The sequence below is a fragment of the Leopardus geoffroyi genome, chromosome D3, assembly GCF_018350155.1.
Source record: "Leopardus geoffroyi isolate Oge1 chromosome D3, O.geoffroyi_Oge1_pat1.0, whole genome shotgun sequence".
Lineage (NCBI taxonomy): Eukaryota > Metazoa > Chordata > Mammalia > Carnivora > Felidae > Leopardus > Leopardus geoffroyi.
Genome location: NC_059339.1, coordinates 81,406,214 through 81,430,354, shown reverse-complemented (window position 1 = coordinate 81,430,354; position 24,141 = coordinate 81,406,214).

Below are 24,141 nucleotides of genomic sequence, written 5' to 3'. Positions count from 1 at the left end.
ACTGATACTATTTCACCACAAATAGTCAACAATTAGGGGAATGTGACTATCAGAAAATTTTATTAAGGATATAGCTATTACTTTGAAGGTACAGATATTTTCTTTATTTTACAACATATAAAGAAAATACCCTTTATCTTTATGGCTTTCTGACATATTCATCATTGTAATACAACCCAAAGGACTCTGAAAAGAGAAACCTTTGCATGTGGAGGTAACACCTGTCCTCTGAAGGGGAAACAACCCAGACTATTCACTCTGCCATTCATCGCACCGTTGTCCATTTTCGTATCACACCAACTATATTCTCATCCCCTTCAGCTACACAATGGATGGCACTCAGAGTTTCCTAATTTCAAAGGCATATTGAGTAAATAAACCTTGACAGGCTTTCAGTTCTTTAGAAATAAGGCAAAAGATTGCTATTGTCAGAAGATTAATCTCATCCTATAGCTGGAGCTCAGATCCCATGTGCACTGGAGTCCCTGAATTTAAACCATGGGGAACACATATACAGTCAAACTTTGGTTTGCAAAAATAATTCATTCCAGAAACATACCAAAGCAATTTTTCCTATTAGAAATAATGGAGGGGCACCTGGGTGGCTCAGTCGGTTGAGCGTCCAACTTCAGCTCAGGTCATGATTTCACAGTTCTTGAGTTCAAGCCCTGCGTCAGGGTCTGTGCTGACCGCTCGGAGACTGGGGCCTGCTTCAGACTCTGTGTCTCCCTCTCTCTCTGCCCCTCCCCTACTCGTACTCTCTCTCTCTCTCTCTCTCTCTCAAAAATAAACATTAAAAAAATTAAAAAAAAAATGATGGAAACTCAGATGATTAGTTCCATAACCAAAAAATATTCATATAAAAATTATTACAATACTGTAATATAATAAAATAATAAGGAAAATACAAAATATGAAGAAAAACGAACAAATTAACCTGCACGTACCTTTGCAACCTTTGTGGCTGGTGTAAGGGAAGCAAGAGAGAGGAGGGTTATTGTGTAGGATGCCGTTCACTATCACTAATGGAATCACTGCTATCTATTGGCTCAACGGAATCTTCTTCTTTTTGTGCACCTTTAACAAGGAACCTATCCAATGACACTTGCTTTTGCCTCCTTTTGAGAATTTTGCAGAAATGTGACATTGCATTGTCGTTAAACAGATTCGTCGCTTGCACCACTACAGTCTTATTCGGGTGGTGCTTTTTTTTACAAAAGTTTGCACTGTTTCCCACGTTTTACACATCTCCCTAATCTCATTTGAAGTGAGGGATTCCTCTGCCTTTTTTTCCTCCTTCTTCTCTACAGACGAGATAGAGATGTAGACTTCTTATAAAATCTTGCAATTTCAGCCACTCGCAAAACTCATTTGTATTTCTCGATTTCCATAACTTCCACTGTAATCATCTCCTTCTTCTTATCTCTTTTTTTTCAACCTTTTTCTGCATGGGGCCATTGTCTACATTCACATGAATGTTAACTACAGTACAGTATTAACAAACTCTTGTCATATACTGTATTGAATGTAACTGGCAACAAGGCAGCAGAGGAAAGGGTCTGTATCTGCAGGCGGCCCGACCTAGAATGAAGCAAAGCATTCCTAAGCTTCCTCTTGTACGGAAATACAAAGGACAGTCCATAGGTGCTTTGAAGTGACAAAAAACATACTAGTGCCAGTTGTGGGCACCTCCCAACGTTCCGAAAAATCACTGATTTCTGCCAAACACCACAGCCTGAGACCAAGCATGTGAGAATGAGAGATGATCACCCACAATCCAGAGAGAGAGAGACAGAGAGAGAAGAACCATTGGCTAGTTGTGATCATGTGACGTTCCACATCACGTACTACTTGAATTGTAAGATATCACTCACTTATCAAGTTGAAATTTACTGGAAATATTTGCTCATCTTGCGGAACACTCGCAGAACAAGTTCCTCGCAATCCAAGGTTGTACTGTATATATTTGTAATGGTGACCTCTGGTGGTGATTTTATTTTACTATTTTTTTGCTTGTCTTTTCTATATTTTATACTAATTATTTTTGCAATTACAAATACAAAAACATTTTTAAAGTCAGTCTGAATACCAAGTAAGACCTTCAACTGTACACGTGAAACTGGGACAGATGACCTGGCAACATACTGTCATTTGCTCCTTAACCTCCAGCCACCCACTAAAAGTATTTTTACTGTCTTTTAACTCTAATCACCATGCAAAAGATTGTAACAGTGGATATTGATTTATGCCCGGTGTGGCCCATTTAAGCATCTCCCATATCATTTTTTTTTTTTAATTTTTTTTTCCAACGTTTATTTATTTTTTTGGGACAGAGAGAGACAGAGCATGAACAGGGGAGGGGCAGAGAGAGAGGGAGACACAGAATGGGAAACAGGCTCCAGGCTCTGAGCCATCAGCCCAGAGCCCGACGCGGGGCTCGAACTCACGGACCGCGAGATCGTGACCTGGCTGAAGTCGGACGCTTAACCGACTGCGCCACCCAGGCGCCCCTCCCATAATCATTTTAAAGCAGTTAATTCATGTCTATTTACCTATCCACAGATAGATTGCCATTAGTGAAATGTGTTTGTCAAGCATTTTCCCTCCCATTCATCTTTGAAACATTCTAACATTAAAATTGTGCCAGCTGGTAAAATCTGGTGACTACAAAATACATTTTGTTTGTTTGTTTGGGCATGCCAGTTAGAAAACGCAGTCCCAATTTTCATATTAAGTTTACGTTTGAGGTATTAATCGAGTCCGTGTCCCATGGTTTGCAGAATATGAAACATAGTGTGAAATGCAAAGCTCCACCACCCATATGTAATGACAATTGGTGACCCCAGTGGCAGCTGCATTAGTAAATTTTCACTCAGCAAACCTGGAAGTGGGCCCTTCATACATTAAAGAAATAGGATAGTGCGGGGCGCCTGGGTGGCGCAGTCGGTTGAGCGTCCGACTTCAGCCAGGTCACGATCTCGCGGTCCGTGAGTTCGAGCCCCGCGTCGGGCTCTGGGCTGATGGCTCAGAGCCTGGAGCCTGTTTCCGATTCTGTGTCTCCCTCTCTCTCTGCCCCTCCCCCGTTCATGCTCTGTCTCTCTCTGTCCCAAAAATAAATAAACGTTGAAAAAAAATTAAAAAAAAAAAAAAAGAAATAGGATAGTGTTAATCTATCTGAATCTAATCTTAAAACACACATACACACACAGAACCTCTAGGTTTTAATTTTTTTATTGGAAGGAGAGAGATTTTTCTCATATCAATTTTCTTTTTATTTTGAGGGCATTCTAATTTCTACTGTTTCAGTAATTTTGGAAAGTCACTAAACATCTGTAAGTCTTAGGGGTAAAGAGATACAGAGTTCTTCCAGGTAAAAAGAGGTATGTTTTGGGCAGGAACTACCTTCCTAGTATTTAATATTTGTACAGAGACCAGAATGATGACAGAACCTAACCAAGGGGAGAGAAAGGAGAAAGGCCCAAGGCAGGATGTGTTATTAGGGGGCCAGTAGGTCAGTGGCCTAGAGCACAGGAATAAGAATGGTCAGGGAAGACATTGAAGAAGTAGGTAGGAGTCAGAACAGAAGAGTTTCTGTAGACCACACAAAGAGTTAGGATCTCATTCTAAGTTTAAAATGGAAGCCATTGGAGGGTTCGAAGCAAGGGAATCATGTGATCAGATATAATTTTTAAAGTTTCTATCCTGGAAGCAGGGAGGATGGTCAGGAGTTTACTGAGGTAGGTCAGTCAAGAGATGAGGGTGGCTTGATCTTAGCTGCCATGACATAATTAACAACTAAGTACGGTAAATAATTAATAGCCAAATTTAAAATTCATTTTCAAATGAATTACATTATTGCCTGCTCATCACAGTCCCAAAGCAAACTTCTCATCTCATTCCCAGTTTTCAGATGACCAACCTAAAACTTAGACAGTATGTGATGTATCCAGTGTCGTACAAGCATTTGGCTCAAGATTCAGAATTCAGATCTAGGCTTTACGGCTCCGTGACTACTATACCTGTGGCTCTATAACAACACCTAATAGTATTGATTTAACATTATCAGGGGCGCCTGGGTGGCTCAGTCGTTTGAGCGTCCAACTTCGGCTCAGGTCACAATCTCACGGTCCGTGAGTTCAAGCCCCGCATCAGGCTCTGGGCTGACGGCTCGGAGCCTGGAGCCTGCTTCCGATTCTGTGTCTCCCTCTCTCTCTGCCCCTCCCCCATTCATCCTCTGTCTCTGTCTCAAAAATAAATAAACGTTAAAAAAAATTAAAAAAAACATTATCATTGGGTCATTGGCTGCTTTACAGAATTATATCATTTTTAGTTGGTAGGGACTTTTAAGACTGTCTCTTTTGACACTGACTCTATGGATTGAGGAAACCAAGAGTTTTTTTTCAAGTTTGTTCAACAAGTAGCTGACAAGGATGGCAGTATGTTCAAGTATCTTGGTTCTTAGACTAACATTCTTTCCACAACAGAGTAATAAATCCACTCTAGGGTGCCTTCTGTGACAGGAAATAAATAGGAATTTTGAGAGTACAGAGAAGATTTCACTTAGTTCCCAGGTATATCTGATTTACCTTGTTCATTTTTCATACATCTGTTGAATATCCATTCTAAAGCATTATAATAGATTATGGATATTTAGAAATTAATGTTACAGTCCCAGTTCTCCAGAAGATTATAATCAAAAAAGAAAGCCAGAAATAATGTAAAATATATTTCAATACAGCATGGTAAAGGCCAAAACACAAAAAGGGATAGAATTATGGGAGCACAGAAAATATAACAATGGATACTTGTGCCTGGAAGCATGAGGAAAGATTAAAAAATGTAATTTCTTCTGAAATCTTCACCAATGAGCCAATGACAAGATTGGGAAGGGTGTTCTAGGTGGAAGGAAAAGCATGGACAAGGCTTGGATTTATGAAAACAAGTAGAATGTCCAAGGGACAGTGAGCCTGTCAGTGAGGACCTGACTGGTGTATAAGGGTAAGAATGACAAGAAGTTGGGGTAGACTTTGCAGCTTTCTGTAACGAAGCCATGGGCTTTGATCTTGCCCTATGGGCAGTGGGTGCTGGAAAAACAAGAATAAATCCCCTCTCTTGACTTTCTCAAAATAGAAAAACAAAACTGTTTCCAAAAGAGTTGAAGGAATAAAGGAATAAAGCTTATCTAAAGCCTCTTCTACCAATCACATTGGAAGGTCATGACAGCAACCTTCTCAGGTTATATAATGGTAGTTCATTCTAGATTCTTTTGTGTGTTACACTGACAGTAGTGACTTAAGAATTGTGGTTTGCATCCCCAAAGCTGTATCATTCTACAGTCAGTAGATACTTTTCTACCCTTGGAAATGAAACAACCTAAAAGTACACATGGACCAGTGAGTCCCTACTATTGTTGACTATTGTTTGGTTCTCTTTTCTCCATTTTATCTCTTATCCCAGAAAAAGCCCACCCTTTCTCATTATTCCAACCCCACCTACACTACTAAATCTCAAATAGTATCTACAGGTAGACTTACTAGGGGAAGTCAGTTTCCTGTTGGGTGGCAGTGAGGAGTGTCCTTTCCCCTTGATTGCTATTTACCAACCTGATATCCAGAACTGGCCCAGAAAAAGCTAGTGCCTGAATTAGAATGTTCAAAACCAAAGAGTAGGCCAAATAACAAAGAAATCAAGCTATTAAACCAAAACAGAAAGCACGAATTACCTCCATGTGTGCATATAGAGTCTTCCAACATAACCGGTCAAATTTTATTGCCTTTTCTATTTTACATGTGTCCTCCCTTGTCAGACTATTAGCTCATCGTGAGGAAGGAATATATCTTACTTATATCCCTAGTACTGCTTAGGCTAGGGCCTAGTAGACACACACACACACACACACACACACACACACACACACAGGCACGCACACACACACACACTAAATGAATGAGTAGTATGTAAAAAATGCATCCTGAGGTTTTTGGCTCCTCTATGGCACCATTAAGTCTTAGCAGATTCATAGGATCTCTGAAGCATAGTGTCTTAGCACCAAGAGAGTTATTAAAAGTCTTCAAGTGTAACCCTGTGCAACAAAGGACTTCTTTCTTCCCTGTGCACCTGAAAACCTAGGATGATAGAAGATTCACTACCTTCTGAGACTGTTGTTCATTCTTTAAACAGCTTAAATTGTCGGTGAGTTGTTTCTTTTATTGAGCTGATATCTCTGGCTTCCTCCCACACATTCTAGTCGTGCCTTAGGGCTTTCAGTGAATACATATAATCTCTCAGAAGATTCTTTACCATTGATTTGAGAGCCATGTCTAGGTCATATATGATTTCAGACTGAACTTGTTATTAGTCTTAAGTATTTTCGTTCACAAATCCCAACAAAGGATTAATCGAAACCCAATTGAAGTGTGCTCAGTGCAACAATAGTAAAGTGATGTCTTCTTTCTTAGGATCTTACCCTTGTTTAATAAAGAAGGGAGAAAAGGCCTATAAACCAGGTAGTATCAACAATGCTCAGCGAGTTTCCACATTCTTCTTACTTCAACTCAACTTGCCTCACCAATTATGGTACAAATAGTATCATTATTTTCCTCTTACAGATATGCTAATAGATATTGTTAAGGGAGCCAATTGTCTCAGGTTCAAAAATATAATGATCTGTATTTGATTTTAGATAGATCTGACTGGAAAATTATCATAAATTAATGCATTAATTTAAAAACATGAATCCATCATTGGCAGAGAAATTGCCTTCCTCTGAGTAGGCACCATAGATTTCAGAATCAAAGGGATCTTGGCTCCATTTCCTGGCTCTGCCTCTTCATAGCTAAGTAATCCGGAGCAAGATGTGTAACTTCTCTGGGATGTAGTATCCCCATCTGTGAAATGATGCTAATAACATCAACCTGGAAAGGTTGGAGTCAGGATACATTGGCACCATGTGTGTAAATGTTGAATACGATGCCCAGGACGTAGCAATGAAGATTATGATGAAGATAACGTCAAGATCCAGCTGAAGAAGAACCCATAAGTTTTCAGAGCTAGGTAGCACTTTAGCAATCACTTAGTCAAACTTTCTCTCTGTCTCTCTCTGTCTCTGTCTCTGTCTCTGTCTCTCTCTCTCTCTCTCTCTATATATATATATACACACAAACATACATACATACGTATATTTCTATACATTTCTAATAAATTTTAACTTGATAAACAAGCAATGTCTTGACACCGAATGGCTCATGATTGAAGTGAGCCAATGGTTCTTGAAATGTGCTTTGATATATGAGTGCTTTAGATTACAAGCATGTTTCTAGAATTAATTATGCTCACAAACCAAGGTTTCACTTGGAGATATATCTATATATATATATATATAGATATATAGATATATAGATATATATATATATATAATGCAGGCTCCATTCAATGTCATTGAGCAAGTCAGTATGGGTTGCCTGTTCCCCAGATCTCTGCTCCTCCCTGTAGTCCACAGAGTCCCCCAGGCTTAGCATCTCCTCACTAAGTTAGGACAGAAACCAGTCTGCAAGGCAGCCCCTGGCACTCAGCTTGTTCTCTAACCCTCGTGAGGGGTGCAGGAGAAAGAGAAGCCTGGCCTCCTCCCTTCCTCACACTCTTCCCGGTGTTCCTTTCATGTGTAATCACTAAAGACAGTCACATGAAAAATAAATCTTCATTTCTATGGGGTCCAGATGCCAGCTCATGAATGCATCTCAATTTTAAATGAACAGTGGAATAAAATGCTACCATCAAGGCTGCCTCACGGGGGGTTAAAAGTCACAATGACAGAGCCCCTCCTGAGGCACCAAGCTGATGGCTCCCTCATGCTGCAGCCCTGCTCCTGTTAGAGAGAAGGGTAAAAAGAGCCCGTCAAAGTTGCTTCCCCAGGACATGGGGCCCTCAGGCAGACAGATGTGCTGAGTCTGAAAAGTTTTCAAATGAATTCCTTGCTCCTAGCCTGGGGCAGAGCAAACAAGGCTGGGGAGCAACATTACCAGAGCTACTGGCCTCCAGGGCAGATGCCTCAGATCCTGGATTTTAACTTCACCTTCTGACTTCACCTGCTGCAGTTCATTTTGTTTATGTTTTTTGTTTTTCATTTTAATACATTTGTAAAATTATTTTTCTTGGATCCTCCCCATCAAACCTATGTGCGGCCATGACATAGAATCAAGAAGGTAGGCTCCGGTCTCATCATGACTGAGTGAAGAACACATAAGATTGGCAGGGAAGGGCTGGAAAGAGCTGAATCCTGTTTCTTAGTAGCTCCCACTCTTCATTATACCACCATTTACTCTGCCCAATCTAAACAGCAGAGTGATGGGTGGAAATCATTCCTCTACTATTCTGAATTTTCTGTGGGAAACCACATCTCCCCCATTTCAACCCATTTTTAATGCTATGGTGGACATGTGACTCACATCCGGCCCATCAGAACAGACAATGTGGGCACAGCAATGTGATCCAGTCACGATCCGTTGGCCACACCAGGCTTGTTCTGAGACTATTGGAAAAGACTTCTGTTCTCACATCTACAAATTTTAATCTGAAAATGTATAAGCCTAGAAATGTTGGGAGCCACCACAAGAAATCAGAGAACGAAGGCTACTCAAGAGAAGTCAGAGCCCAGAAATGGAGAAAAAGTCTATTCTGATGAAGTCAATTGAAAGCCTAGATCAAACAATGATTCAAACTATGATTTTCCTTTTTGCCAGTTTCTGCATTCTGTCATTAGTGAGTAAAAGAAACCTGACTGATACTACTTCATTTGATAATCTACATTAATAAAGATTTTGGTAAGACAGGTGCAGTGTGAAGGTAGGTGAACTTGTTAGCACAAGATGTTGAAATAAAAACCTCATGGGTTACTTCCTAGCATAATCTGACTTCTCTGACAAGCACAACACAAGAAGAAAAATATCCAGGGAAAAGTTTGTTTTAGTGATTTAGTCACTGATATGTCTTGAGCAGTACAATACAGTGCCCACCCATTTACTACCCTGATTAAATTTTTCTGAACTCCAACTGCCACCTTATAACATGTCTTTCTTTCTTTCCTACACAGTTAGCACCTTCCTTGGGTTCCCTCAAATCCAGTGAGTCGATCTGACTGATGGTCCTCCAAGCAGAGAAAATGAACACATGCCCAGTGCCAGAGGATCATGTGTTCCCCAATTACAGCTGTCACCGACACATGGGGCTGGCAGTTTCAAGCCCTAGAGGGACAGAAAGCCACCCTGCAACCTCTGGCTTGGGAACAGTTTCTCTAGATGTCAGAAGGAGAGAATGGTCTTTCTTCCTCACACCGATGCTCAAATATTGTCACTGCATGCCAACATCGGCATGAGCTTCCCACGACAAAACATGCCCGAATCTTGATCCCCTTGGTGTACACATAGTCATTGTTTGAGGTACACCCAAGTTGCCAGGATGCCTGGATTAGATAGAATTTGACCATGAGACTCATATTGTGTCTAGAGATAACCCTCTTTTAAGATACACACACACACACACACACACACACACACCCCAAGAGACACAGAGAGAGAGAGAGAGAGACCTAGAGAGTGGGGGAGAAAGGGACTTTACTTGGTTCAAGAGGTCGGTTCTGGTTCCTCTCACTGATCACTGAAAAGACTGGAATTCTCTAGGCACATGGTGGGGTGACTGTGAATGGAGGGAGGCTGAGAGGTTCTGGGCAGCAAAAACAATACCTTTTCCAATGCCCCCCCCCCCATACACTACCACACATTCTCATTCTAGCCTGACATATATATTTTTCCAAGGCAACTGTCTTAGAACTAATTCAAGTTCTTCTTATAACCGCCAGAGCAGGATATTATTTTCTATAAGGAGTCAGCTCTCTACCACACTATACACTGGTTTCCACTAACATTAGCCTCTGCATCTGGTGGTACTTTGTGCTTCATCACCAATAGTGCGTTCCTATTTTAGAACAGCATTGACATCCGGGATGCGCATGAAAGTACCTAACCCACTTTCCACCCTGTGGTATCTATGGAAAGAACACATCTGCCAACCACTCTAAGATATTAATAGCAATAAAAAAACATATCCCTGCATGCCACCCTAGGCATGCTATTTACAATAAAATAAGTATTCGAACTTTCCCAGACCACACAGTCCTTCCCCACTGTCAGGAAAGGACTGGGCTTGCCATGAATTGCTCTGATTCTGTATGATAAACAGACACCCAAAGGGTCAAACCCCACTAACAACCAACTTGGATCAGAATAGCAAAACCTACATGCCCTAGAATGGGGGCAGTGGGAGTCACTGCCTCCACACCAAGGTTTTCTGAGCTCCCAGATGAAATGCTTCTGATATAGCATAAATGACTATAAAGTTTCACCCAGGATTCCTCCTTCCACGTTTGGGAAGTAAATGGAGAACATGGATCTGACAACCAGGCAATAACCAGCCCTCAGCAGCAGTGGGACCATCACAGATTGGCTGACCCTGAGGAACTGCAGACCACTCAAAAGTATGAGGAGAAGGGAGAGAAAACAGCATAGGGCTGGCCACAGACCCAGGAAACCAGTGACAGAGAACTGAGAGTTGTCAAGGAAATCGGTGAGGGGAGCTGGCCATCGCTCCCTACCCAGTAACTTCTGCTTCTCTGTAGACGTGACAGAAATACAAGAGCAAACAAGAGACACCCAGGGGCACAGAAACATACGCTCCATTCAGATGGCCTCACTCTGGACATCCCGTGTGCCCTCAGGATTCTATGACTAAAGGTGTCCTTGAGACTGTGCCATCCTAAAGAATTGGATTGGAGAAATGGGTCAAAGGTGATTCCGGGACCATGGAAAAGGGGGGAAGGGTATGTGTTTAAATCACAGCAAAAAGTTGAGCGGCTGTCGAGTGAATGAAAAGACAGTGAGGGCTTCAAGTGTCCTCATCCCCGGCTGGGGGCGATGAGCGCACAGCCTGCAGGAGAAAACACAACGGGTCCAACATGCAGGAGAGGCTCGGGTATGTCCTGCGTGGTGCTCTATGAGGAGATGTATTATGTGTGTACTCGTTTGTTTTGTTTTTAGTTTGGGGCTTTGTTTGTTTGTTTGTTTTTAGTGAAACTGACAATTCTCAGAGAAGCTGTGAGGGAAGCAGAATCTGGTCCTCCAGATGGAAAGGCAGGAGCCCGCACCGGGAGATGTGTGGGAGTGAGAAGAGAGGAACAAGGTGCAAGTTGGAGGGTGGGGGAGGCCGGATGGGCAAAGAGGACAGGTGTGTGCTGGAAATAGCCAGTACAAATAGAAATCAAGGGGTCCTGGGTGTTCTGGCAAAAGCACTGAGTAAGACCTACCTTTGACTTGTAGCAACAAGGAAAGTGAATCTGGGACCCCAAGATGGAAGGAGTCTTGTGCAGGAATGCAGAGCCTTCCACCTAGGCTTGAAATTGCAGGACGGAGACTGGCCCCAGCCTCCTCATTCATGGGCAATGCAAGATAAAAATAACAAAGGAAAAAAATTATCATTTTTAGCATTATTATAAACCTCATTGATTACACACCAAGACTTAATAGGGTTTTCTGGAGACAATTATTTGATGGATTTAGGTATTCAGACTTGCCCCCCTACAATGTACAAACTATAAGAGAAGGTATTTTGCAAGGTATCTATCAAATTCAAAATATTCTCTTTTTTTCATATTAGAATGCATTCTGGATGCAAATATTAAAATAGAGACAGGGGTGCCTGGGTGGTTTGTGGGTTGAGGCCCTGCTGTGGGGCTCTGCACAGAAAACGGTAGAGCCTACTTAGGATCCTCTCTCCCCGTCTCTCTCTGCACTTCCCCCACTTGCAAGCACTTTCTCTCTCAAAAGTAAGTAAATAAACTTCCTGGGTGGCTCTGTAGGTAAAGTGTCTGACTTCAGCTCAGGTCATGATCCCATGGCTTGTGGATTCGAGACCCATGTCGGGCTCTGTGCTGACAGCTCAGAGACTGGAGCCTGCTTCGGATTCTGTGTCTCCGTCTCTCTGCCCTTCCCCCATATAACTCCATCTCCCAAAAATAAATAATTTTTTTAAATTTTAAGTAAATAAACACTTAAAATAAAAAAAGTAAAATAGAGACAAAGACGCAGATGAAAAAATTTTAAAACACTGAAGACCAAAAACTTTCCATGAAGACAAAAAAAAATTGAGTACTTTGCATTTGTTTGTTTGTTCTTTCTGTTTGCCTAAGTACTTTCAAAGCATTAAAATGTCATTACTCAGGACCACATTTTCTAGATGGGTGGTAAGAAAATCCTCTAGTATGGAAGCTAGAGTAAACCGTCTTGGTTTGATTGGTAGTAAGATATATTTAAAACAAAAGCTAGGTGAGTTACTTTTAGTTATTATATGTTATGCCAAATACACATAAAGTATTTTTTCTAGCTGTTCCCAAAATGAAAGGCAAAATATACTGGAATAACTTAATTCCTGCAATAAACAAAGGATATAAGATACAAAAACAACTCTAAAATAGCAGGGAAAATGAACTCATTTTAAAATAGGTCTTTAGCAGGTATAATGAAGAAGATAAATTTGAACAATTAGGAACTAATGCAGACTTTGTAAAAATTGCTATTTTCGAAGAGTAAGTGAAAAAATGGTTGGAAAACACGGACATATATTAAGCAATAGGTCTGAATGACAAATGCCCTAGGCTATTAAGGAAATTAGTCAAGAAACTTAATTAACTTACAATGATTTCTCAAAACTCTTATAATGGATTGGATACTGGCAACATGGTACCCATCTTCAGAAAAAGATGAAAAAGAATGAGCTCAGAAATTAACGGGTGGTAATTTTTCCACTAATCATATTAATCACCAGTAAAATCATAGAATACAGCGCATGACAAAAAGATGTTGGCACCAGAATCATAACAATCATGAAATCCTGAAAAAGAAAACACAAAACAAAACAAACTTTAATCTTTTCCCCTCAATACCACTGAAATACAGAGGGGGGAAAATGAAATTGACAGTGACTATTGAATATGTATTTTTTAAAATAGTTTTGGAATGTGAGAAATCAAACATTCACCTGCCAAATGACTTTTAATTGACTTATTCAGAAGTTCAGCTATGTAAAATGAAATGTCATTGGTGAGGGAAACTGATCATTAATCTTCACATAAAAGAAGTCTCTAGGGAGGGGTCACAATAGTTGACCAGTCTATGCCCTATATTCAAGATGTCAAGACTAAACATTGTGAAATTTGGTTATGTCTCAACACTGAGAGCAATTTTCCGATTTAAACGTTCATTGCATTGGGAATTTGTGGTTAGCGTTGGTATGGGTGGAAAGAGAGTGAATCTAAAAACCTCAAAGCCAGGGGAAAAAATAGCTTTAAATGAGAAAATTGGAGACAAGTATTTGAGAGGAAACAAAGTCTTTAATGAAGATAAATGGGTGGATAAAAGCAAGTAATCAGTGAAAGAAGGATGTTCCCCAGCCAGTGGCAATCCTAATGAATTATTCACTAGAACCAGGCGAGGGCCTGCTGGGAGCTGTCCTCTCCTCACTATGCGGTTACCAGCAAAGGCAATGGCTGCACCGAGACCTGACTGCCTCCAAGCAGGGCCCAGCCTTCAGGGGAGTCAGACTGTGGCAGGTTTGGGGGGATGACCTTCATGTCGTTGATGTAGACATGTAGCTTATGTCCACATACTTAACCAGAACATTAGACACAGATGGTCCGGACTGATAAACACAGTTTTAAATCACATCCTTGTGAGGTTCAAGACTAATAGTAACTTTCTTCCCATCTCCAAACAATGTAAAGTAGACTCTCTCCACAAAACAAAACGAAACAAACCCCAGTTGCAAAATAGAGATGATTTTTTGCAAGACCTACTTAACACGGTGAGATCAGTTACATAAGATAACATGTGCTAAAGTTATTCATAAATTTTTATGTGCCATGTGCATCTGTTACGATCCCCACATTCTGGCTAGATCATATTTGTACCCGTCCCCAAAGTATGAACATGTACATGGACCCATTTAACAAACATCTATCGTGCCTCTCAATACCGTGCTACTAGAACAGGTTCAAGGATAGCGTGATAAACAGTTCTCTGCCCTCTAACTTCCCAAGGGGGAGAGTGATATTGCAACACAATGCAACAATGGATCTAATTTTAAAAAAAGAATTAATTGATTTTTGAGAGAGAGAGAGAGAGAGAGAGAGAGCAGGGGAGGGGCAGAGAGAGAGGGGGACAGAGGATCCGAAGCGGGCTCTGTGATGATAGCAGAGAGAGAAGTCGGATGCTTAACCGACAGAGCCACACAGGTGCCCTGAATTTTTTTAATGGGTGTCCATGGGAGGCACACTTATTCCAGTTTGGGGTCAAGGAAGACTTCCTGGAGGAAGTGATATCGAAGATAAAAATTAATGTATACATGAAATTTAGAGAAGTAAGAGAGGTTTTGAGGAAGGAGAATAACCCACCCAGAATAAACAGCACATCAAAGACCTGGAGGAGACATTCACTGAAGATTTCTGAAGCTGCACACAGTCCAGTTGAGATAAACTGAATAGTGTAGCCCTGAATGTAAGGAGAGATGAGACTGGGAAAGTTTATAGAAACCAAATCTTGAATGGTCTTATACAGCATGGACTTTAGAGATTCTGGACTTTTCCCAGTGGGTGAAAGCAGGTGTTGAGGGTTTTAAGCAGGTTATGGCATGATCAGATTAGCAGTATTAAGGACTGGACTAAGGATTTAAATTAGAATTGTTGCAGTAACCCAGATGAAATATCAGAGCAAAATGTTCATAAAGTTTGACTGGAATACAACCACATTCACTTACATATTGCTTATGTCTGCTTCAGCACGACAATGTCAGGGCTGGATATCATGACAGAGACTGTTCGTCCCCCAAAACTGAAAATATTTACCATCAGGTACTGACCAAACATCTTTGCCACCCTTTGATCTAAGGAAAAAAATGTTAGGAATGGAGAAAAGAGAAGGCATTGCAGAAATAACAAAGAGCTAAAATTGATAGGTTGTGACTGCTTAAACATGGAGCAGGAAGAAAAGTCAAAGATGTCTAATGTGGGTTGAGTGAATAGGTGATAAATAAATAAGCTATAGGGGCGCCTGGGTGGCTCAGTTGGTTGGGCGTCTGACTTCGGCTCAGATCATGATCTCACGGTTTGTGGGTTCGAGCCCCGCATCGGGCTCCCTGCTGACAGCTCAGAGCCTGAAGCCTGCTTTGGATTCTGTGTCTCCTTCTCTCTGCCCCTCCCCCACTCGTGCTCTGTCTCTCTCTGTCTCTCAAAAATAAATCAATGTAAAATAAATAAATTAATTAAATGAGCTATATATAATAACATATTTATAAATGTTCAACTGTGAGGAAGGAATCATGCTCTCTGATAATCACACATCAGGGTAGAATACACATACTATAGACTCTTCAACCTACAAAAATGTCCATTCATATGGCTCAACACATAAATGTAATAGACCAGTATTGTATTTTGAATCAAAGTTGGAATGAATATTATTTGCCAAATATAGATGAACTTGTGCTTTCAAACCTGATTTTGTTTTTCTTGATTGAGTCTCATAGCTATTTGTGGCATTAACTAGGCATCTTGGGCAAACCCTTTCAAGTCTCAGTGTTCTCATTTGGAAAATCACTACTTCTATTACCCTAACATCTAAAGGTTCACACATTAATGATTCTGTATCATGATGATTTTCAATTAATTTGCAACAGAGGAAAAGAGCCGAAAGATGGTTGAGGTGCCTGTAACTGTGAGAAATAAAACATTGAGAGAGGGAGCCATATTTTAAGGGAGAGATTACTGAGTTAAAAAGGGAAAGTTCCAGACTAGATGCTTGGGAGGCATGTGTCCAGTCTAGTCTTCCCCTGGACTGGATACAGGCAATGGTTAGCTGGTTTATACTTTTTTTTTTTTAATTTTTTTTTAACGTTTATTGATTTTTGAGATGGAGAGAGACAGAGCATGAACGGGGGAGGGTCAGAGAGAGGGAGACACAGAATCTGAAGCAGGCTCCAGGCTCTGAGCTGTCAGCACAGAGCCCGACGCGGGGCTCGAACTCACGGACCACAAGATCATGACCTGAGCCGAAGTCAGCTGCCCAACCGACTGAGCCACCCAGGCGCCCCTGGTTTATACTTTTAAAAGGAAGAATATGGAAGCCTTTTTAGTGGCCTATTTCTGGACTTTCTAGTATTTCTAATGCCATGATGATTCATCTCTATTGAGAAACTCAGTATAATTACTGATTTGTTTCTCTGTCTTTATGGTGTAGAATCAGTCATTGTAGTTGTTTTGTCAACTGACTAAGGGGTATATTGGAAAGATTGAGTCAGTCCACTACGATATAAACCTTGGTAAGCCACTTTGCTTTTTGATGTTCTAGAGACACTTCTGAAAGTTTTCTCTGTCTTACTTTTTCCTTTGCAAGTCCTGATGGGAGGAGAGAGAAGGGAAGGATATGTTGTGGTATGATACACACGGTTGATTCCAAAGGCAGTATTTGTCTTTCAGAAGAGGAGATTGAAGTGAAAGTTGCATATACGTAGTATAAGGGTTATATTGTCTATTACTTCAGCACTTAGGCATTTGCATTTAAAACCAAGAGCACAGATATTCTCAGTTAGGATCAATTTTTCTGTGAATCAGTTGGGTAGATCCAGAGCCAAGACACTGGCAGCCAAGGTACCTGTTAAAGGAGATGATAAATTGAGTCCTTAAGTCCTTGGCAGAGGAGCTGACTTGGAGATAAGAGATAAGAAAATGAGTTTGCAATAGAATCTCTAATCGTTCATTGGGATGGAAATCAGAAGGTCTTCTGTAGTCTTGATTACATTTTTTTATGATCTTGGCAACTTATTTGGTACATCAGCATATTTTACAACTTCTCCCCCCTTGATCCCTTCAGGAATGTCTTTTGCTTGAACGAGCAGTAAATAACAAGGAGAACTAGGGACAATTAACTATTATTGTAGCCCTATGACTAATGAAAACTCGTACATTGCACTTTGGGGGGAAATGTACTTATTAACATGCCTGTGGGGGGTAGGTTAATGTTGCTCTTTTAACTTTGCTTAGGAGAAACCGAAGTAGAATAACTTGCCCAAGGTTAGCCGGCTGTGGCAGTCAGAATTCCTTGAGCAGGTTTCTTCCCAGCCATGGCCGGTGAAGAAAGTCAAGGGGACCCGCAGCATCCTCCGGCAACGCCCCATACTCGAGCCACAGGACTCATCTCTGCACCGCAGAACACCCCTGGCTCACCAAAAAATGTACGTATAAACTAAAAAAAAAAAAGAAAATCACATCTTGACACTCCCAAATCTTTTCACATGCACTCACACATTGATTTAATCAATCATTTTTGAGGATTTTTGAACCCAAGAAAAACTCCACGACCCAAAGAAGAAAGTTTTAATAGTGATGTGCCAATTGGCAGGTTGGGGTGCGAGTCCATTGGCCATCAAATCGCGTTGTCAGTTATTCTTTATTAATTCGACCAAAATTGATCGAACACCTGCTGGGTAGCTCAGTGTTGCTATAGCGCAAACCTTAAGGGAGTCCTGTGCTTACATGACATGGAAAAAAGGATTTCATTCTCTAGTTAAGGGTTAGCTACTAGAAAATCGGAACAGGGGTTTCACTGGATTAGATTTTCTTGACTGGTTCTGGCAAGAATCTGAAGCGGAGAGGAGGGGAGAAGCTGGGTGAGTAGCCTTTTTCTGAGAGAGAGAGAGAGAGAGAGAGATGGTGAGAACTTGAACTTGGAGAGATGAAGACAGATTATGAGAGACATCAGTGTTCACAGGACTAGGAGGCAGGGAGGCCTGAGTGACAGGATGTGGGAGGCAAAAGAAAGAGGAAGTCTAGGGTGACTTCTCGGTTTTCCAGCTTGGAGAACATGGTTGGAAGGTTGGTGCCATTTGGTGAGATTGGAATCACACGAGGGAAATCAGGTGAGTGCTGGGTGGGGTGCAGTAGATACAGGGATGGAAACGGCTTTACATTGAAATATGTGCAGTTTGGATAACTGCGGATGTCTAAGAAATAATTTCCAATAGACAGTTTGATATACGGGTCTAAACCCCAAGGCTCAGTCTGTGTAACATAAAGATTTGATAGTCATGCAGGAGTGGGCACTCGCGTACCGTGGCTGACCTTGATTCTTCACCCAGCCAGGACATGATCCTCAGTAAAGGTTATCATCTTCAGAACTGAAAAACTGAACATGGTCACTCATTCGCTCTTTGACTTTGTTTTTATTTTTTTTTTTTTAAGCCATGAAGAAATCGAATGATCTTAGCAAGTACTGTGGAAAATACACAGTCAAATATCAAGATGTGCCTAATAAACTCTGATATATTTTTTATGTGTAACTTGTAGATGCTTCGCGGTCTTTCCTCTATTTCTAATGGTTTCCCTGAGTATTTTTGACATTTGCCCTCTGCCTCATGGGCATCGTTAAGATAAAGTGACTTGTAAGCTGCAGAGCGTTACACGAAAGTAAAAAATTTGAATGGTTGTAATGATGAAGATGATGAGACTTTATATACTTTATGGACTTTATAAATCATTTAACACAATGTCTTCATGCCACAAATATCCAATCGATATTATTTGTCTTAACCCATTTCAATGGACCCAAGTACTTACGGCATCTCCAGCACAACAAAACTAAACTGGCACTAATAATCAAATTACTAGTCGTAAGAAATCAATTCTAAAAATTCCATTCGCTTTGCATTGATTTGCCCTTGACAGTATTTTAAGGGTTTCCTTCTGGTGCCGTTATTTCTGTTTAGTGCACCAAGATGAGGCTTTTTATTTTTAATACGAGACTTGTTCGTTGGAATTTGTCTACTGAAATGCACCCAAAGTCGCTTGATATTAAGTTTTTTGTTTTTTGTTTTTTTTTTAAATTTTTTTTTTTTTCAACCTTTATTTATTTTTGGGACAGAGAGAGACAGAGCATGAACGGGGGAGGGGCAGAGAGAGAGGGAGACACAGAATCGGAAACAGGCTCCAGGCTCTGAGCCGTCAGCCCAGAGCCTGACGCGGGGCTCGAACTCACGGACCGCGAGATCGTGACCTGGCTGAAGTCGGACGCTTAACCGACTGCGCCACCCAGGCGCCCCGATATTAAGTTTTGAAAAGTAAAATTAAAAATGAAGAATTTAAGTTGAATTCTGATAGATCTCTTCCAGTTTAGCCCCAAAGTACTTCTTTAAAGTAAACAAGCTGTCATTTGTCTACAATTCAGAAAGAAACGGCAGTTCAGTCAACTACATACAAATAGCGACACCAAGTGGTGCCATTTGGAAAATGTTTTTAGACTTTTTTAAACATCTGAAATTACCTGAGAAAATGGTTGTCAGTGACCAACTTAGTCTGTAATTTGGCTCTGAAATGGATGGAGTTTTTCAATTATAATTACAACCATTGCTTCTATATTGAAAATTTGTCTCCAGCCCAGACTCAGAGTCAAATAAAAAAAATTCCATATGGACAGCCATGATTAAATTTTTTTTTTTAATGTTTTATTCATTTTTGAGACAGAGAGAGACAGAGCATGAACGGGGGAGGGGCAGAGAGAGAGGGAGACACAGAATTGGAAGCAGGCTCCAGGCTCTGAGCCATCAGCCCAGAGCCTGACGCAGGGCTCGAACTCACGGACCGCGAGATCGTGACCTGAGCCGAAGTCGGCCGCCCAACCGACTGAGCCACCCAGGCGCCCCTGGACAGCCATGCTTAAATGAGCATAATTAGTTCTGTTTGTCGTTTTGGAAATAAGGACGAGACAGGTGTTGTGCATTCTGCAGAGGTAGCTGCTGCCCCTAATGATGAGAGATACTGATGGGAAGGTTAATTGAGTAATGTCAAATCCTTCTTTGCTGCCTATTAGGCATATGATTTGCAGCCCATTATTTAAAATCTCTCAGTGAGGTTTTTTCTCATCTCTAAAATGGGGATAACTAAACTTATTGGTATGAGGGGAGACTGGTTACAGAAGGATCCGTTATCACTATTAGATAGACGAGCTCCTCTCAGTACCTTTACCAGGGGACCCCTGCAAACTCCTCCAGGTTGCAAGGTGCTCCCTGGGAGGGTAGGTGATGGCAAGAAGCCGAGCAGAAACACCTGGGCGGGTTTGACCAATAGCCACGATGCGAACACGTGAAGCAACAAGGAATATAAATCAAACGACGGACTCCACTATAGTCGAACTGTGATGTGCAAGTGAAAGGGAATGGGAAGCAAAGAGCATCAAGAAGCAGTGAGGGGACAGACCATAAAAGGCCACATCACTTGAACAAGGTCGGATTTTATCAGGAAGGCACTGAAAAGTGGGGAACGGTACGAATGTATTTGCTTGCATAAATCATGACCCTAACAACAGTGTAAGGACTAGACTCAGGAGGGAGTGGATAATAAGCCTGGAGCAGAGGAACCAGGGAAGGGTTGGGGGCGTGGCAGGCGTGCATGGGCGGGGCGTTTAATTGACTGACTATGGGGGTAACCAGGGTGGGTAACCAGAGAGGTGGAAACCAGGGACGGTGCCCAGCTTTCTCCTGTTGTGCGTTGGCGGATGATATTCTATACCTGGGGAAGGAGGCGCCGAAATAGCTCTCTCTTGCTTTTTCTAAAGGCGAAAGTCTCAAGTCCTAGAGCAAGACTCAGAACGGGCCATGGGAAAGGAGGGGCTGCGAGCGCCTGAGACTCTCCCGTAGCTCCCTGCCTTCCCATTCTTCCGCATCCAGAATTGAGGGGCTGTCCCCACTTCACCCAACACTGTTTAATAAACCGCTCTAATGTGTAAGGCAATATGCTGGGTGCTAGGCAAGGCATACAAACTCTCCGGTCTCAGATTCCATAGAGCGGGGGTGGTGTTTTGAGTATTCCTAAAATCGCTCCCCATTCAAATACTGAATCTCTGTGATTGCCCAATAAATCCCTTCTTAAACACTTGTCACCCTTACCAATAACAAAATTTGTTTATTTCTTGTGCTCATCACCCATAGTATTTCTCTCCGCTATCTACCTACAGGTAAGAACATGATCCTTCCTTCAATCTCCCCTTCAGAGCAGAAGTATCAGAGGTTCTGGGTTTTCTAGAACAATCCTGATTTCAAACCTGTTTCTCAGACAACACGCTTGCCCCGATTCAGGATCTGGGGGCAATGACCTAAGTGGAGGCAGTTAGAATACTTTCTTTATGCACCTCCCGGAAGGCTCTGTGACCCACGGAGTCGGCAAGGCCTCTCCCCCCCACCATGCTCCACTGGCCAGCTGTGCCGCTCAGGAAGGGATAACCGGGTCAGCTGTCCCTTCTGCCTCCAGGCCCGGGACCCCCAGGCCTCTATCGGGGAAGATACAGGTCGGATCTGTTGAATATAAATAAGTTTACTTCCAAAGAGCAGCACTAAAGCAACAGCAGCACCCGAGCCCCAGGCGGTTTTTCTCCTCCAAATCCTGGTCCTCTAATTGAACGCTGCTCTATTTATGGGGAAGAGGAGACTGCCCAGAGACCTTGATTAGCACGTGAGCAGGCTTGCCAGAACCTCCTTCTCTGTCAGGAGCAGCAGTCCCGGAGGACTGTTAGCAAAGGCCTTCATTCTGTCGAGAGAAACTTCAAAGGCCCCAAATGAGGAGAGACGTGTCACTGGAAAATGTCGAAATGACAAATAGCAATATTTCCGCTGACAAAAGATAAAGATGAAACAAATGTTAGAACAGAAAACATGATTTTATTTTGCCATGCTCTCACTGGAAACTGTCATCAAAGTCTTTAACTGAAATGAAAAAGGTGTCGAAATAACAAGCACACCAGAGCCAACTTAGATTTCTAACCACGAAAAGTCATCTTCGAAATAACAAAAGCTTACAAAGTAATGAAAAATCTCAACGAAGAAAGTAAAGCTTACGGCCCCAAATAGTCTCGTGCTGCGCGTTTATTAGACAGCGCGAGAGCTGGGAGATATTTAGGGATCTTCTGGGCAAACCCTTTCTCGTTACCAAGGAGGAGACTCTGAACCCAAAGGCCTCTAAATAACTTGCTCAAGGTCGTGCAACTAGTTAGTGGCATCCGAATTGCTAGCAACTGCTTCCTCTCCAACCACACAGCCAATCTCTGAAGTCTTCTGGCTGCAAATCCAATCCATCTTTGCCCAGTTATTGAGGCGTCCCTGATCTGGGCTGAAGGTCAAGGTCACCAGACGCCGGGGCTTAGTATTGGTCTCACTGTCTTTGATCCACTCTGTACTGTGCTCGTTGAGCACAGACTTGCCCAGACAGACCCAGTATTCTGAGGCAGCAGATACTGAAGGAGAGAGGTGGTTCCCGCTGGCTCCCTCTCTCCCACCTTCCCGCTACAGGGTGATCGGCAATCTAGAACTGTCCTCTGGAGAATCACTAATAGCGTGAGCTTTTTTGTAAAGAAATGTTTAAAATCTGGCCTGAGAGAGAAGAGGATTTTAGTATGGATACTAGAGTCCAAGAGCAGAATTCATCTTCGTCTGAGATTTGAGAGAGAATTAAGGTAGGAGGCAGGAGGGTAGAGTTGGTGGTTAACGGGGCAACCACGCCAAGCTTCTCTGCCTGTACGCCCTCTGGCACAGACGCAGGTTGACTTGCTTTTCCAGAAAACATGAGGCATCTCAATTAAGCATGCTTTTGGAAGGGAGGCCTATTGAGGAGATAGAGTTACCTATACCCATACACAATAGTAGAGATGATGTAAGTGAGTTGCCTACACCAAGAATCGAAACTTTTCATTACTAGACAGGAATGGGCAAGCCTTACAAGGAGCTTTGAAGAATATCATTGGTTTACTCTCCAAAGAACGATACTGATACTCAGAAGAGTTGACCTGGAGGAAACAATTTAAGCAAGAACATTAAAAATTCCAATTAGTATTCATAGCTAACTCAAGAACTCATCATACACGCTCACAAACACACACACCCACACACAGACTGATACAAAAAAGAAATAATCAAAAGGCAAGAAAGTATGCTTATGAAATTTAAAACATAATTCCCCCCCAAAAAAAAAAAATTAAGAGAAGGACTAAGAGAAAATATTCAGGAAATCTCTCTGGATTTAAGAATGGAAAAGTTGAGCTGTCCGTGATCAATTCAGAGGGCTCAGCTGTAGATGCTCATACGCTCTAGCCAGTAAGACAGGAAAGGAAGAAATAATCAAATCAATTGTACCACATTTTGTCAATTCTAAAATGATCTCAGCTCTAAAACATTATTATTTCACGTATCGCCAAGGAAATAAAGTCTGTGCCAATCGCATTATGAGACAATACTTTATTTCACTTGAATTTTTATTTTATAAATATGTAAAGAGTTCTTTTAGCTGTACTTAGATGTATGTTTTATTATATTTTATTCTTTTTCATATGTAAAATTAAATATTTGCAAAATAAATTTCAAAATAACCTTGAAACCAGTTCAGAAACTGTCTCAATAGTTATGGGGCTGAAAAGCATAGATGTTCATGTTTTTTGTGGGGTTTTTTTTGTCCAAGTATTATTTATTGTGCCATCAGGAAATGTGGTATGTGGGCATTACCAAACATGTGAGCAGACAGAGCACTAGTGTCTCTAGGAATTTTTTTGCAAACTGCTGGCACCCTTTCTGCAAGCTTTGATGCTGGTGAGTGATGGGTAATCCTATAGTGTAGCTTCTTCTCAGGTTCTATAAATCATGGCTGGTGCTTTGCAACAGAATAGGGAATTTTACCCCGTCCTCTAAACCTAAGGATTTGCTTCTCTAAGATCAAATTTCACATCACTATTCTAGCTTAATAATTTTTGGCATTCACAATAATTTTTTAGTGCCAAATGATAATATGATCTTCAAAAATTAATGGCAACTATAGTCAACATAAAGATGTACAAAAATGGGTCTTAGTGTGAAGTATGGTGTAATATTGAGCTTTTTCACTGAGTTTTTACTGTTTTTTCCATGTTCATTTGTCCAGTAGTGAAAGAGGCACATTGAAAATATTTTTGTCTTTTAATAGGGAAGTTACATTTAGTGCGATTATTAAATTTAACAGTATTTGGTCTTATTTTT